At 43.1% G+C, this 15,685-nt stretch overlaps 1 protein-coding gene and 1 pseudogene across 1 annotated transcript in view; one reads left to right on the top strand and one right to left on the bottom strand.

The window, feature by feature from the left end:
* Nucleotides 1–804: 804 nt before the first annotated feature.
* LOC123387982 overlaps nucleotides 805–15,685 on the top strand; it is a 66,444-nt gene continuing 51,563 nt past the window's right edge. The window contains exon 1 of the mRNA XM_045066734.1: nucleotides 805–1,062. The gene's annotated coding sequence lies outside the window, so the exon portion shown is untranslated. The remainder of the gene's footprint in view (nucleotides 1,063–15,685) is intronic.
* LOC101692303 lies at nucleotides 5,297–5,880 on the bottom strand (annotated as a pseudogene).

The raw sequence follows: 15,685 nt of genomic DNA on the forward strand, positions 1-15,685 counted from the left end.
ACGGTCCTAGGACGATGTTCTGAGGGTGAGTGTAAGGTTCATTCGAAGGGCTCTTGGGGGCCGGAGCCCCCGGCAATCCGTCTAACGCTGCCTTATAGGAGGGAGCTGTAGGGCTTTCTGAAAACACAGAGCACCCCATCTCAGCGTCTCAATTCTATGGGAGATACCAGGCTTTCCGAGAAGCTTAGGGATTTCAGGTGGAATGGTCACAAATCTCTCCAGGAGCTCTCATTCCGTTCATTTCCTTTTCCCTTCCCTTCCATCTCTTATTTTTTCTTCCTTTTAAAAGACTATCAATGGCAGATTTTTCCCGCGGACTGCCTTGCAAACTTCGGTGCGGAGGCAAATCCCACAGAGAGGCTAGGGCAGAGCACGCCTGTGCCTGTGTCGGGCAAGTGTTCCCATGTGAGTGTGAGACTGCGAGGAGTGTGTAAATGTAGGATGTGTAACTGAAAAGTGTGCGTGCACATGTCAGTGTTTGTGTGAGTGTGGACTACGCGCACGCGTGTCTTAGGAATGTGTGTGCCGGCGCGCCTGTGAGCGTGCGAGGCCGTCAGGTTGTGTGACAGTGAGGAGTTGGACTGCGTGTGTGAGGCTGTATGAGGACGAGTGTGAGGCCGCGCGCGGGCGTGTGAGAACGGTGCCTGTGTGAGCGCACGTGTGTTCGAGTCCCTACTCCTCCCCGCGCTGCAAAGTGCAGGGGGCGGGCCCGGCGGCAGGGGGCCTGCCCCGCTGGATTCCCGCATGCTAGTTCCGGGGCGGTCGGGTCTCCAGGGCTTTATGCACGGTCTGGAGGGTGGGGACTGGCGCGGCTAGAAAACGGGATGCCTCGGCGCCCGGCTCGGCTTTTCCCCACTAGGAGCCTGCCGAGGTGCAGGCTTCCGGGAGCGCGCGCTAGCAGAGGCGCGGCGGGTGCTGTGTGTTACGCGCGCCCACCTTCTGGGGAAGGAACCGCAAGGCCCGGGCCGCGGATGGTCGCGGGGATGGAGCGCGGGGCGGCGGCGGTGGCGTGCGCGTTGCTGCTGGCTTTTGCCGCCTGCCTGGGGCGGGCCAGGGGCCAAGGTAAGCACTCACTGTCCGGAATTCCGCGCGGAGCTCCGGACTTAAACCGGCAGTGGCAGGGGTCGGGTCCGTAAGCGCACTGAGGGGACCGCGGCCGGACAGGGGCCAGGGCAGGGTGGCGGCACTGGAGCGGCTCCCGGCGGGGCGCTCAGGTTGCTCAGCGAGGGGCGAGCTGGAGCACCCCTCCTTCGTCCGCCCGGCAACTGAGCAGCCGCAAACTTGAGAAAGTAGCTCCGCGGGTTTCGGTGACAGCGCACAGACGGGGACCCCGTCTTTGTTCCCACGGGACTTTCTCCCGACCCTCCCGAAAGCACTCCGCAGTTGGAACCCGGAGACTAAGGTTCTCCCAGCCAGTGCGCAGTCGGCCTCCCATACTGATTTAGTTTCTGGGTGCCTGCGGGGCTTCGCCGCGGTTCTCCGTGCGCGGTGTTCCACCTGCAGCGCTCAGCCGGGGAGATCCCTTGGCCGGGCTAGAGCACTCCCCCCTTCTCCTCAGCGAAACTTGGTCCCACGTTGACCCTCAAGAGACCGCATCTCGATACAGATCATTTACGAGCCGAGATAAGGCCCGGAGGCGGGATTGGCCGAGAGAACAGCAGATATACTGGGGCATTTTCTTTGAAGGGTTTTCCTTTTCAACTGGGAGGTGGGGGCTTTTGTGTTGATGAATGAGGCCCCGTCTGTGCGGCCAGAGTTTTGAGGGCTCGGATGGAGAAAGTTTCTGGGATGAAGCACTTAAAATTTCTCTCAGGTTGCTAGAGTTTACATTTTTACAGATACAGGCAGAGAAGAAAGGGAGGAAGAAGTGGAGGGGATAAAAACAGTAAGGGGGAAGAGGAGAGAGAAGACAAGTAGCAATGAAAAGGGAGAGAAGGAAGGGAGAGAGGGAATTTGAAGACAGATAGAAAGTAGCGCGCGGACTGGGGTGGGGGTGGGGGGGGAGACCGACCAGGGATGAATGGGAAGGGCGAGGAGGAGGCAGGGGAACCCGCGAGCTCTCTCCAGGCTTTGCGTTGCTAGGTAGCAGCCCGGAGCTGCGTGTGACCGACCACCAGACAGACAGAACGGACACGGCTGCCTCCGCAGGGACTAATCTGTCTGTGGGGACGGGAGAGTTCTCCCCCCCACTTCTTTCGCCTCCTGCTCCTTCCCTCCCGTCGGACAACTTAATTGCTCTACAATGAAAATGAAACCCCTATTGTTGTAGGATTAGCCAAAGCAATAAATTGATTTCCCTGGATCACATATTGGGGTTGACGGGTAGGGACTGTAGAAGCCCCCATTTACGAAGGAGAGGGAAAAGCCTGTGGATGGGCCATGGCATGTATTCAAATGGTTAATCTGCTTTCTTTCCTCAATTCTTAGTGTAAGCTCCTTAGAGGGAATCAACTAAGTAATTATACAGCAACTCCTAGCAGTACCCATTTCAGACTTCCTGAGAAGAAGTTTGGAAACGCCAACAAACCCCACTGGTCTTGTAAAAATCTTTGGAAAGGGAGGGGAGGCAGGGGGAGACTTAATAATAATTCTTGTTTTGAACACCTTTTCTCAGTGTTGTTAACACAGAAAGAGGATTTATTATTATTGTGGTGGGTTTGCCGCAGTGCTTAGGGTGATAACATCTTACGTCCTAAATATAGTCTTAGGATTTACTATATGCTCCTGTCGGTGCCTGGCAAAAAGAAATCTTGTCGGGGTTCATCTGGGATACATCTGGATTGTCCCTGTATAATCAAACAGATACTTTATCCCCTGGGTTGATGGTTTAGTCACCAAATAAACTGTATTTACTCTTCTTAGTAGGTTACATCCATACCTCTTCTTTAATAATATTATGTACAGTAAGAGTTAACATATCATAAACATACACATGTGGCAGACCCTGTTCTTAGTGCTTTATACTTACTGATATTTAATCTTTATAATGATGCTTTGATATCAGTATTCTTAAAATCCCTATTTTACTAATGGGAAATGGAGGCACTGGGCAATGAAGTAATTTGTCCCAGGTCATACTGTGGGCAGAGTTGTGAGGCCAGTCCAAGAGAGGGTATAATTTCACTGCTTATATAGTATGCGACTCTCTCCTCTATTTCCCTCTTTTCTTTTGTACTAAAAATGTCATGCTCCCTAGGTTACTACCCATGTGTAAGGTTTCTGAAGAAACTGACTGGCATTTTATGTCTTTGCCACAGAAGGTAAAATCTACCTGCTTTGCCATAACAAATTTTTTCAGAAATTCTTTTCAGGTTTCTATCACTTTATCCCAGGAGTCCTCATTCTCAGTCTTCCTACTTGTCCTCTGAATATCCTCAGCCTGGAAGGTTAAGGAGATTTCTAGATTCCTGTTGTATTGACACTGTTCAGATAGAGTGTGATGACCTTGTAAATGTCCTTATACCACATTTTAGGTAAGCTCTTCCTGCAAGGTTTGCATCATTAGATCTTGGAAAAGAACTCTGGGTATTTTATGGTTAGTGTTTAGAAAAATTATAGCATATCTATAGCTAAGATTATTTGTGTATTCATCTTTTGCATAATGCTTTGAAGAAAAGTTTGGAGACCCTGACAAGCTCTGGGGCCAAGCTGACAGGATTTCAGCAATGGCTCTCCACCTTCTGGCTGTGTGACCTTGGGGAAGTCAGGAAACTTGCATGGCTCAGATTGCTGATCTGCCAAATTGATGGGATAACAGGAGTAATCTGTTCTGTGGCATTTATTAACATAAAGAGATAAAAGGGCGGAACGTGTAAGGCCTATAGACAATGATCGTAACTAGCAGCTATTATATTGACCAATACTAAAGGTAACTTTTTGGGAGGGGGGTTACTATTCATATTTCTAATTTCTCAATGTGCATAAGGAAGTCTTAGGCATGTTTCACTAACATTTATTTGAGGAATTCCCAGCTCTCAGGATACGACTGGAAGGTTTTTTGAGAAAATGGTATTGATCTTAAAGTTACATTCTTTCCTCCAATAGAGGCTTGGTTATGCCTTTTACAGTTAGTATCAGCTTTATGACAATTACATCTTCAGGTGAAGTTTACATATTTGAAAGGATTCTGAGGCCGGTAATAAGCATGCAACATTTTGTGTCTGCAACATTTTGGTTCTATTACATCTCTGATACCACTGCTGCTTTTACTTCCCAGCAGTTGGCTTTTTTCCCCCTCTGCTTGAAGTTCTTACTGTCCAGTTTTTATAGGGCTTCTGCTCAAACTCCCTGATGCAATCTTGTGCCTGTCCTGTTCTAATAGAAACTTACACTTTTACAGATGGAGGAAATTTTAGCTATCAGCTGGTCTACTTGCATTATTTTATAGATAAGCAACTAAACCCTGGAGGGAAGAAGAAGGGGCTGAATGGAGTGAAAGGGGGGTGGTGAAGCCCTTCACCTAAGGGCATGTTGCCAAGGTTAGAACTAAGATCTAAACCCGTCTCCTCTTTGTGACCTCCTAATTGATCATTTTTAGATACACGTGCTTGGACTGTCCTCAGCCTGGTTGGTTGAGGAGGCCTGTAGATTGCTTTTCTGTTGATTCTGACCTGACATACGAGGAAAGTGTGATGAAAAGATCACCTTGGTCAATCCCTCTTAAAAAAATTGGATGGGTCACATATCTCAGTTCTAAGAGAAATCTCAAGTCTAAGAGGATAGGTTACTATAGCCATGTCTTTTCATCTTGGTCCAGAATTTATTCCAAGTTGGTGTTCCAGCTTCCAAAGACCATATCTGTAGATCTATTTTTCAAAAATCTTGGGTCATCAAAGCATATTCCTAGGTTTTCAGGTTTCGTAGTATAGACTGCTACATGAATAGGTTTTTAGTCTTAATTCATGGTAATTGATCATTGTCCATGTTCTCTAAGCAGGTACTCTAAGAACACTGACAGGTTTTATTTTATTAAAAAAAAGTATTTAATAAAAAAATTTACAATAATGGTGTCAAGTTCTAAGAACCCCCTGGCCAGGATCTCACCAATGTTAGAAAGATTTGACCTGTTTCAGCCTGAGTTTTAAAATGGTCAGATTGGTGGTTGTTCTGAAATATCAAGAGACATTTCTTTCTTTCTTTTTTTTTTTCCCCTAAAGAACTTTATTAATCTTGATTCAAACTTTATCCCTAGACTTCTTCAGCTTAATTAGCTACAAAGAATGAATTGTATATAAGCAAAAACTGAAAAGAGCTGCAGTGTCCAAGGTTCTTAGGCTTAAAAATATTAGAGATCTAGATTTTATCAGATCCATGCACAAAATTTTAAAGAGCAGTCATAATATAAAATAGCGGCTCCCAGTAACTTCTTTAAGTTTTATCTTCTTCAGAAGTTGACCCAATTCAGTTTGCTTCATTCTTGGAAGCTTCATCAAAATTCTCCACAAGATCTGGAACTTCATCATCCTCCTCTCCAGTAGCAAGTGGTGCTTTTCCATCCACAGATTGTTTGGGCAGAGCTTCAGCCAGTCATCTTCAGCTAGTTAGACTGTCTGCACCAAGTTGGTTTAAGATACAGGGTAGCATTTCTGTCAGCTGCTTTGTCTCAGCATGGCCTGTAATGGTGAAAGTGTTCGCTGCCAGCAGTGCCTGAACTTTGGGGTTGTTAAAGTGGATCACTGTTCCTTGGTTTGTGAACATACTCACTTCTTCAGAACCAGAGATACTGTTTACCCCTAACTTCTTTAAGGAGAACTGAAGTTTATCATCTGCTGTAGCTGTTCTATGAACCACCTTCTTTTGGTGAGCAGTTCTTTTCCCACCAATGCACACTTGTGCTTGCAGTTTGGTGAGTTTCTCCTGGTTCGTGATAGTTTCTTTCATCTTGTTGGAGTGGAAATGGGACCATGTTGGGGGACGAGGGGTTGATGCTCAGGGGGTCTCCTGGCAGACCAGCTGAGATTAGGTGCACACATCTGGGGAGGCAAGTGGCAGCTCCAGAGACATTTCTTTGATGCTTCATGTGTTCTGTTGGGGTCCATGGAAATGTTTCCTAAGCAATTTTTTCACAATCTCAGCATTGTGAAATGAAGTGGGAAGAGTGTGAGATTTTAGAGTTAGAAGATCTGGGTTTGAATCCTGACTCTGCCGTTTACTATGTGGGAAATTCAGGACAATACTCAACTGTTCAGGTCAGTTTTCTTATTTGTAAAATGGGCACATATCTACCTTAAAGGGCAGTTATGTCAATTAAGTGAGATTAGTGTGAAATGTTTTACAGATTGTGAGGTCTCACATATATATTTCTATCCATCTTTATTAACCTCTTCAAGAATTTAACTGTTTTTCAAATTTGAGAAGAAGATAATGTAGTATCTTGTGGGTTTGTTTTTGTTTTTTTTTGTTGTTTTTTTTTTTTTTTGTTGTTGTTTTTAATACAGGTGGTTCTTTGCATCTGTGCATGCTGGTTTATCATTTTATTTTATTTTTTTATTTTTTATTTATTTATTTATTTATTTTTTAAAGATTTTATTTATTTATTTGACAGAGAGAAATCACAAGTAGATGGAGAGGCAGGCAGAGAGAGAGAGGGAAGCAGGCTCCCTGCTGAGCAGAGAGCCCGATGCGGGACTCGATCCCAGGACTCGGAGATCATGACCTGAGCCGAAGGCAGTGGCTTAACCCACTGAGCCACCCAGGCACCCCTGGTTTATCTTAGTGGCCACAACTTGACATATTAGTCTAGACACTTAGGTTTGTAAATGACAGAACTCTAAACTGCTTGGAGCCAAAAGGAAGTTTATTGAAATACGTAATTGAAAAGGTAAAGCTCTTAGATTGAACTATATGGGATTGCTGTTTTTCTAGACAGCCGAATATTGGCAATTTCTTTTGACTCAACATAATATAAAATGGGGGCTCAGACTATGTCAGGCTGATTTGTTTTCACTATCTCCTAACTCTGGGATGACTCTGTTCTCGAATGTTTTCTTTGCTGTTCTAAGATGGTTGTCAGTGGCTCCTGGAGCCACATCCTTTCATGGAATGACCACTAGGGAAAAGCAAGAGTTTTTGTCTTAATTGTTCCCAGCAAAAGTCTTCGTTGCATCTTGGACTCTTAGGTCCTTGGAGAACCAGTCACTGTATCTATGGTATGAAGTGTGGTCATGGCTTAGGCTTGGATATATGCTTGGTCCCAGAAGTCATGCACTAAGGTTGGACTGTAAAGGGAAATTGGGGAGAGTGACCAGGTGACCAGAGGCTGGGCTCCAAAAACAACACGTGTCTAGGACACCTCATCAGGTATAACCAACTGATGTTATTTTTCATGTAGTTTTTTTTTTTTTTAATTTATTTATTTGACAGACAGATCACAAGTGGGTAGAGAGGCAGGCAGAGACAGACAGAGGGGGAAGCAGGCTCCTGAGCAGAGAGCCGGATGCGGGGCTCGGCTCGATCCCAGAACCCTGGGATCATGACCCGAGCTGAAGGCAGAGGCTTTAACCCACTGAGCCACCCAGGCGCCCCTGATGTTATTTTTATTTTATACATGAGGGCAGACTTACAAGGCTATAGAAATTTCTCAAGAGCACACTGTCTTGGGATAACTCAGTGAATTGAAAGGGGAAAAGTATTGAAAATATTAAGGCAAAAGACATAATGCTCTGTGTTCCTGTGATCATGTTACAGCTTTAAGTTTAGGAGAACAGGGGAAAGAAGGACTTTTAGAAGGTTTACCTGTAGAGGTTTACTTGTAGCTTAAAGTAGTGTTACTTGGAGCAGAACTTGTGGTGGACAGGAAAGTTCTGGAAAATAAACTTAAAGAGCAGAGTACAGGAGCTCTTGAGTCCACTGTGTGATTTCATTTTTCAGTGAATCCTAGGCCCTTTCTCCTTTCCCAACTAACTCTGCTCTCTTGTTTATATTCTTAAGACTTTGTCCCTTTTGCAGGCAGGAGGCCTTGGCTATGAGAATGGGGTGGAAAGAGAGGAGAGGAGGGTCTGGAGACATACTGAAATGCTTCTATGGAGACAGAATACATCTTGGTGCAAATCCAAGGGTCTTTAGCATTTAACCTAAGGACTGCTTCTTTAAATGGTAGAGCAGGTGTCTTTCACACCTCCTTGGATTAATTCAGAAATGCCAAATAGATGAATTCCATGCCAGTGGTTACTTTGCTGGTCTTTTAAGTTTTATTTCTGATAGCACGGGCTGAGAAACATTATCATTCAAAAAGTAAGATATGGGTACTTTTGACTTAGGACAGTGCCAAAACACAGTGTAAGGAAATAATAAGTCTCTCCAAGAAAGGTGACAAGTTAGACAATGAAGTTTCATGTTGAAAGCTCTATGCTTTTAGTCATTAGCCCTCAGGTCATGCCTGACTCCCAAGGTTATTGGGAACAGGGAGAAATGAATGAAAGGAGGAAATGTAATTACCATTCTGTGCATTGAAAAGTTAAGCCACTGTTACCATGGATACAATGGCTTGTTTATTGTCCAGATCTCCAGATCCAGGTTTGTAAGCAATCCTAGAGGTCTCCTTTAAGTTCATGTACTATCAGTCAGTAACAGATGAAGATTCTTTCTTAGTAACTTTGACAATAAGTCTTGACTCACTGATTTACTGATTGACATTAAGTAACAACATACCTACTTTTGACTGCCCAGCAGGTGTTAAGGAAGCATGAAAAAGGGGAAGAAGAAGACAGTAAACTACAATTCTGTTATGCTAGACTTTCTTGAATTCCTATATAGAAACATCCTGTCCTATCTGTCAGATTTGCTTGCCACTTTGGGCCCAGTTTTTGGTTTTTATCTTATTAACAAGGAGAAGCTTGGTCGAATAAAGGCTGAAAAATCAAAATAATTTGTTTCATAGGAAAATCTTCAAATAAAGTTGAATTAAGAATGGAGGTTGTTGTTATTGCTATTGTTGTGGTTGTTTTTTAATCTGAAATATGTCAGTCTTAACCACGATATAATCTCATTAAAGGAGAGGAGAAAATGTCAACATGTGCTTCGACACTGGTTTTAATTTTGATGTGGGGAAGGGTGTGGAGGATACTCTTTTCGTTGTGAGAAACCAGAAACTGAAAACCCACCTCAAACTGACTTAAACAATAAAGGGTATTTATTGGCTCATGTTAACTAGAAAATTCTGAGGCAGAGTGGGGTTCAGGTGTGGGGCATTCAGGGCTCCAGTTCTCTTTCTTTGTGTTTTTCTTGACTCCACTCTCTTCTAGGTTTCAGCTTTGTTTTCAGTCTGGCTTCCCTATTATTATCATAGCTGCCAGAGCAAATGGGGCTACATGTTGTCTGGATCATATCTAAGGGCAGTTCACCTGTGAGATTTTGGTTATGTTCGCAAAAGCATTATTTCATAACAGCTTACGGAATGCTCTAACTTCTAGAGACCCTAGATAGAAGTCGTCAGCTCTCACAGTCACCTAGGGAGCTTTGAAAAGTAGATAGATTCTTAGGCCAAAACCCATACTTACTAAAGCAGGAGGATGGACATGTTTTTAAAGAGTTTCTGGTTGATTCTGAGGACAGACAATTTGGGAACAACTGATCTAGGTAGCCTTTCATTTTTTAGGTTTGTAACTAAAGGTATACTAATGTGCCACTGAAAATTTCTTCCAGTGGCAATTAAGGACACTTTGTTAAATCCGTGCTTTCTTTTGGGTGGGATGTTACAAGGTAGCTACAGTAAGAAGGGAAACTAGTCTTTCGTACCTAGAGCCTCCCCCATTCCTGGGCATCTCCTTTCCTGGCTGACATGACTGCTGCTCCCTAGAGCCTCTGTTTGTGTCTTAATTGTGTTCTTTGCTCTTTCCCTGGACACCCTTGAAGTCCTTCCTTGCACTCTAAGAACCTTAGATTCTTTTAGATGAACGGCAGCGGTTGGAGGTCTTCTAACCCTTTCTTACCCAAATCAGACAGATTTCTCTATAACCACTGTAATCGCTCTTCAATTTATCCCAGAGTATCCCAACAGAGTCTGCTGGCGTCTAAAGCAGCCATCTATCCAATGGTTGGAATGTGAGTGTCAGAAAACCTTGTAGCTTGTTTCTTTTATATCCTAAGCCCAATTCTTTGTTGACCCCACTGGGACTTAGAGTCGGTGATCCTACCACGTCTATGCTATCCCTCAAATCCTGCATTTTATTTATTTCCTCGGCTTACATTTTTATGACTCATCATTAACATCACTTCCTTGCCTAGAAGGCCCCCTTGTCTTGCTCTCCTGTGCTCTGCAAAAGCCCAGTCCTGGTTAAATCTAATATTCAACATCTGCATTGCTGTAGCTAAATGTGGCAGGAGAAAAACACAAAACTGTGTTGACTGGTCTCACGATAAATTTATGAAACTAATCTCAGCCTCAGACTTGCTTCCTGGCTAGGACATTTGCTTTCCTACTTCCTTACATCTCTCTCTTCAACCTTGCAACACCACCTGCTCAGATGACATTGCTTCTTATAAATGTGAAAGTAGAAGCAGCCAAAGGAGAATTCCACAAGCTCCCATAACTCAGCCATCATCACCTGCATGCATTCTGTCCATCTATTCTATCTTCCCGCCCGTTACTGTGGATGAAGTTTTCCATGCTCTGAAGTTCAAGCCATTTATTCATGTTTTAGATTGAATTCCATCTCATCTCACTAATTGTCTCTTCTCTTTGACCCACATTCCTTTCTGTCACCCTGTTTTCTTTGTTGAACTTTATGGCAAAATTCCTTCCCAGATTTGTCCATATCCACTATAATTTCTTCCTCCAGTTTTTCTCAAATCCCATACCATTCAAGTTTTAGCTCTCACTTTTGATAGATAACATCTTTCGCCATGGTCACTAATGATCCCCATGTCGTTAAATCCCAATAATCCATTCTCAGTTCTTGTTTTATTTAACTGATCAACAGCATCAGACACAGTGTATCCTGCTTTCCTCCGCAAAACATGGAATTTGGCTTTTAAACTATATTCTCTTGGTTTCCATCTTTCCTTGCTTGCCTCTGCTTGCTGTCTTTCTGGTATCTCACGCTTGTTCCTGTCCATCTCCCTGATTACTTTTCATCTCTATCTACCCTGCTTCTTTGGAAACTCATCCTGTCTCATGGTTTTATCATCTGTATGTTGACAACTTCTAAATTTATGACTCTCATCCAGACCAGTACCCTGTATCCAGACCCATATATACAACTGCGTATTTGACATATCCACCTGGCTGCCTAATAGTCGTCTTAGATTATACCTAAAACTGAACTCCTGATCTTCACTAATGCCCTAAACCTGCTTTCTACATAGACGTTTCCATCTTAGTAAATCGCTGCCCCATGCTCAGGCTAATTCCAAACCTTGGACTCTGGTTTAACTCATCTTTTTCTTTTATGCCTCACATCCAGTTCATCGGAAAATCCCATTGTTTTCATCTTCAGAATGTATCTGGAATCCATTCACCTTTCACCATGCTGATCCAAGTCACAGTCAGCTCTTACTTAGATTATTGCAACAGCTTCCTTACTGATCACCCTGATTTCCTTCTGTCCCTCTTCTGTCTACTCTCAGCACCTGTTCAGAACATCAGTTAGATCATGTTACTCCTCTGCTCAAAAGCCCCAGTAGCTTCTGTGACACACAAACTGGGTTGTTCAGAAACAGATGCTGATGTTTATTAAGATCATTACTTTTGAAGGGAAAGAAAGAAGCAGGAATAGCAGAGGAAGAAGTGAAACTGGAGAAGGCTGCAGTCTCAACCTTGTGGGAAATCTGGAGCAAGGGTTGGCTCTGAGTGTTCTGAGAACACTCAGAGTGTACTGCAGAAGGCTGAAATGGCCTTCTGCAGTTACTAGATGTGGCCTCCCCCTATAAGAGCATAACCTTGGACAAGGTGCCCTTCTGTAACTGAGGTGGACCCCAGCGGAGCTGAGTGAATGTAGAAAGTTCTTGAAGGGGACTTTGGATGACCCAGCTCTGGGTCTTTGTTTCTTCCCATCTCATAAAGAGTCAAGAGTTCAAATCCTTAGAGTGACCTACAATTCCCTAACCATCTATCCTTCACATCAGTTCCCTGACCTCACCTCTTCTCTTCTCCCTCACTCACAGTGCTCTAGGCATGGAGATAATTCTTGCTTCCCACCCTCCCCCCCAACATAGGGCGTTCCTTACTTACAGCTTCTATACTAACTTTTCCTCTTTCTGAACCCTCTTGCCTCAAATTGTGCATGACCTGCTCCTTGCCTCTTCCAGGTGTTTGCTTGTAGGTCACCTTCTCTGTGTGGTTTTCTCCAGTCTTTCCTGATTAACTCTCTTCACCATCTGACATAATGTATGTAATTTACTTGTTTACGGATTTACTTTTGTCTTTCCTTCTCTAATATCTCAATTTCATGAGGTCAGGAACTTTTTTTTTTAATATCTCTTTTGTTCATTCTTTTATTCCTAGTATCCAGAATAGGGATAAATAAATAAATATAAGTTGAACAAATGGATAAATGCCATCATGGACTCTATGAAGGGGCATTGTCAGCTCCTGGCCATGTCCCTGGTATTGTCAGCCCTTAATTCCCCCAGGCTCCTGGGGGCCTCATCAGAGACCCAATGGAGAAAAAAAAATGCTATCTCCATCAAAACAAGTGGCTTAGCAACGCTGTTTCTCTCCATTTGACTCTTCCCTTTCCTCCGCCTTGCTGACCCCCAACTACTGATGATTCCAATTCATTTGAGAGTAGCTGTGCAGCAGTCTAACTTTTCTAACTTTCACTTAGACACTTGGTTACCCTGTGAGAGTCTCCGGTACACACAGAATGGGTCATGCTAGTTTTAGAACAGATTTGATACAGTAACTTTTACACAAAGATAAGCCAAAGTTTTTAGACATTATGTTAGTGGACTGTCATTCTGTGTTTAAACAACACAAAAGAAAGCTGTCTGAGACCACAGCACAGTGAAAACAGCCTTGATCAGACAAAAGGGCCTCTTTGAAGAGGGGAGTGATTTCCCAACTCAGGGAGGCAGCATGGACTACTGTGGAAAGAACATTGCATGTCAAGCCAGGACATTCATGGGCCTTGTTCCTGATGAATGAAGGAAAAATGAGCTCAACCAAAAAAGGCTCAGACTGCTGAAAAATGCCCATGGCTGCTTGTCCTGTGGGCACAACCTTTCTCATTCCAGATCCCATTCTTTTGAGGACTCCATATGCAACCATGACCAAGTAAGTTAGAGGCAGAGGAATGGCTCAGTTACATCCCTGAATGGGTAGTGAAATTGCAGGAATGAGCTAAAACAATTATGGATAAATATTTTGGAGTGCTTACGTGTCTTTCACTGTCCGAAGGGTTTTATAGGTATTAATTTACCTACTTTGCCATTAACAGTCTGAATTTATGGATAAAGGGTCAAGGCAAAGACAGGTGTGATAATTTACTTAACGCCTCCAGTTACTAAGTGGTGGAACCAACTTTTGAGCCTAAAGCCTTTATTCTTAGATATTGTGACTGTGGATAAGTTGGAGCAAGTAGAAGATAGTGCCTCTGTACACAAGCAAACAAAGCCTCTTTTAATGGTTCATATTATATTAAGACGATGTCATTTCAGATGCTGCTACCTTTGCAACCCAGATGTGGACATTTCTTGCTACTTTGGCAGTCATTCATTCAATACATGTTGATCAAGTGTTATGCTTCAGGCATGATGTAACTAGTTATATATTGCAGGATAGAGAAGAGAGCCTGGGTGGCTCAGTCAAGTATCTGATTTTGGCTCAGGTCACGATCTCAGGGTTGTGAGATCAAGCCCCACGTGGGGCTCAGTGCTGGACATGGAGCTTGCTTAAGAGTCTCTCTTTCTCTCTCTTCCTCTGCCCCTGCCTCCTGCTTGCTTGCTTTCTCAAAAAAAAAAAAAAAAAAAAAAAAAAAAAAAGATTCCTGTGACATAGGCCTGTCCAAAAGATCTTACTGTTCAGAAGAGTATGTTTCTAGTTAAACCTACTTTTTCCTCTATACTCTTTAGGTACCCCTTGATTCTTTCCTGCTGGCTTCCTCCTCTGCTACCATTTCTTATCTAGTAATATTCTATTCTCTGTAATTACTTGTCTTTTAACTCAAAAGATGACACCCAATTAGTTCTGTACTAACTTCCTTTTAGGGGTGGCAGTGAAGTACAGAGTTAAAGGTTGTTGTTTTTTAATATGGATGGAAAAAGTTCTTACTAAGTTCTCTTATTCAAATCCTAGAAGAAAGGAATGAACAACCAAGTGAGAATGGAGTCTTTCTGTGTCTGAGGAGGCTGCTCCTGTAGAGATGCGGAAAGCATTTGCCTGTGGCTGGAGGTGCTGAAGGTCTCTTGGTCCCCAAGCATCTCTCACCCTGGCCAAAGACGTCTACTCAGGCACCGTTACAACCAGTCCTTTGGAATAAGACATTGTTTCCCCCTGAAACTCTTCTTTATTTTTATTTAAAAATTTTTTTTTTTTTTAGATTTTATGTATTTATTTGACAGAGATCACAAGTAGGCAGAGAGGTGGGCAGAGAGAGTGGGGGAAGCAGACTCCCTGCTGAGCAGAGAGCCCGATGTGGGGCTCAATCCCAGGATCCTGAGATCATGACCTGAGCTGAAGGTAGAGGCTGAGCCCACTGAGCAACCCAGGTGCCCCTGAAACCCTTCTTTAAAATGCAGAAATGTTTATACCTATAGGTAAAGACTTGGTTTAGATAGCAATGCACTGTCAAAGTTTTCTAGAGCAAGGTTCAGTGAGAATGAGACCCAAAGCTAGTACATTATGATGTGGGAGAAAGAAAAGGAAGAAGCTGTCAGAAGGTGAGAGATAGTCTTGAAAGGGAGTCAACTTCATCTCATAATTGGGTTGCCTAAATCACCTTTTCTAGAGAAAAAAAAAATATTATTGCTTGTGCCTTTTCTTAGGACGACTGTATGGAGATTTCTGCTGTCAGTCTGTAAAATGGATTTCAAAGATAGAACTTCTTAACTTCTAGTATGGTTCTCCTTCCTCAAGGTAGCTCTAGTTGAAATAGGATTGTTAGGAAGAAAGGAGAGGTTGACCCTAAAAACAGAGCTGTAAGACTCTCTTAGTCAGTCATTCCTTAGGGATCCATCAGTGTCAGGTAAGATGGAGAGGAGGCCTTTGGGTTTAACGTGCATGGTAGTTCTACTTTTTGTAGACAGCATGATGACTGCTGATAGGAAATTCTGGTTTTGCTCTTAGTATGCAATCAATAAAAAGAATTTGCAAATGAGTGAGGTAAAATACAGAATTTTTTTCAAGTCAAATTGCCAAATAGTTAATTTTTATGTACCAAAACTGAATTTTTTTTTTCCAGCTCACTTCTGCCATAAAAATTTACCTCTTTCTAATATTTGGTGCAGTGAGGTGTTGAAAGAATTTGCAAAGTAATCATTGGAGGCTGAGATTCTGGAGAAAAACAAAATTCATGGTTTAAAAATTGAATGTACTAACTGGAAGACAGTGGAAGTTAGAAGATTCTTGCTGTAAATAATTAAACCCAGCAGTGCAGACAAGAGAAAGCGTGGGACTCAAGCCAAGGAGGGTGCATCTTATATTGAATGCATTCACTTCCTTGTAAGGGAAATCAAAGAGCTCTTTAATAGTTGTTGCTGATTGTGAATATGTGCAACAAAATCTTACTGTAATCCAGATTTATTTTTC

This window comes from Mustela putorius, unplaced genomic scaffold, assembly GCF_011764305.1.
Source record: "Mustela putorius furo isolate JIRA1106 unplaced genomic scaffold, ASM1176430v1.1 tig00003869_pilon_pilon_pilon, whole genome shotgun sequence".
Taxonomy (NCBI): Eukaryota; Metazoa; Chordata; class Mammalia; order Carnivora; family Mustelidae; genus Mustela; species Mustela putorius.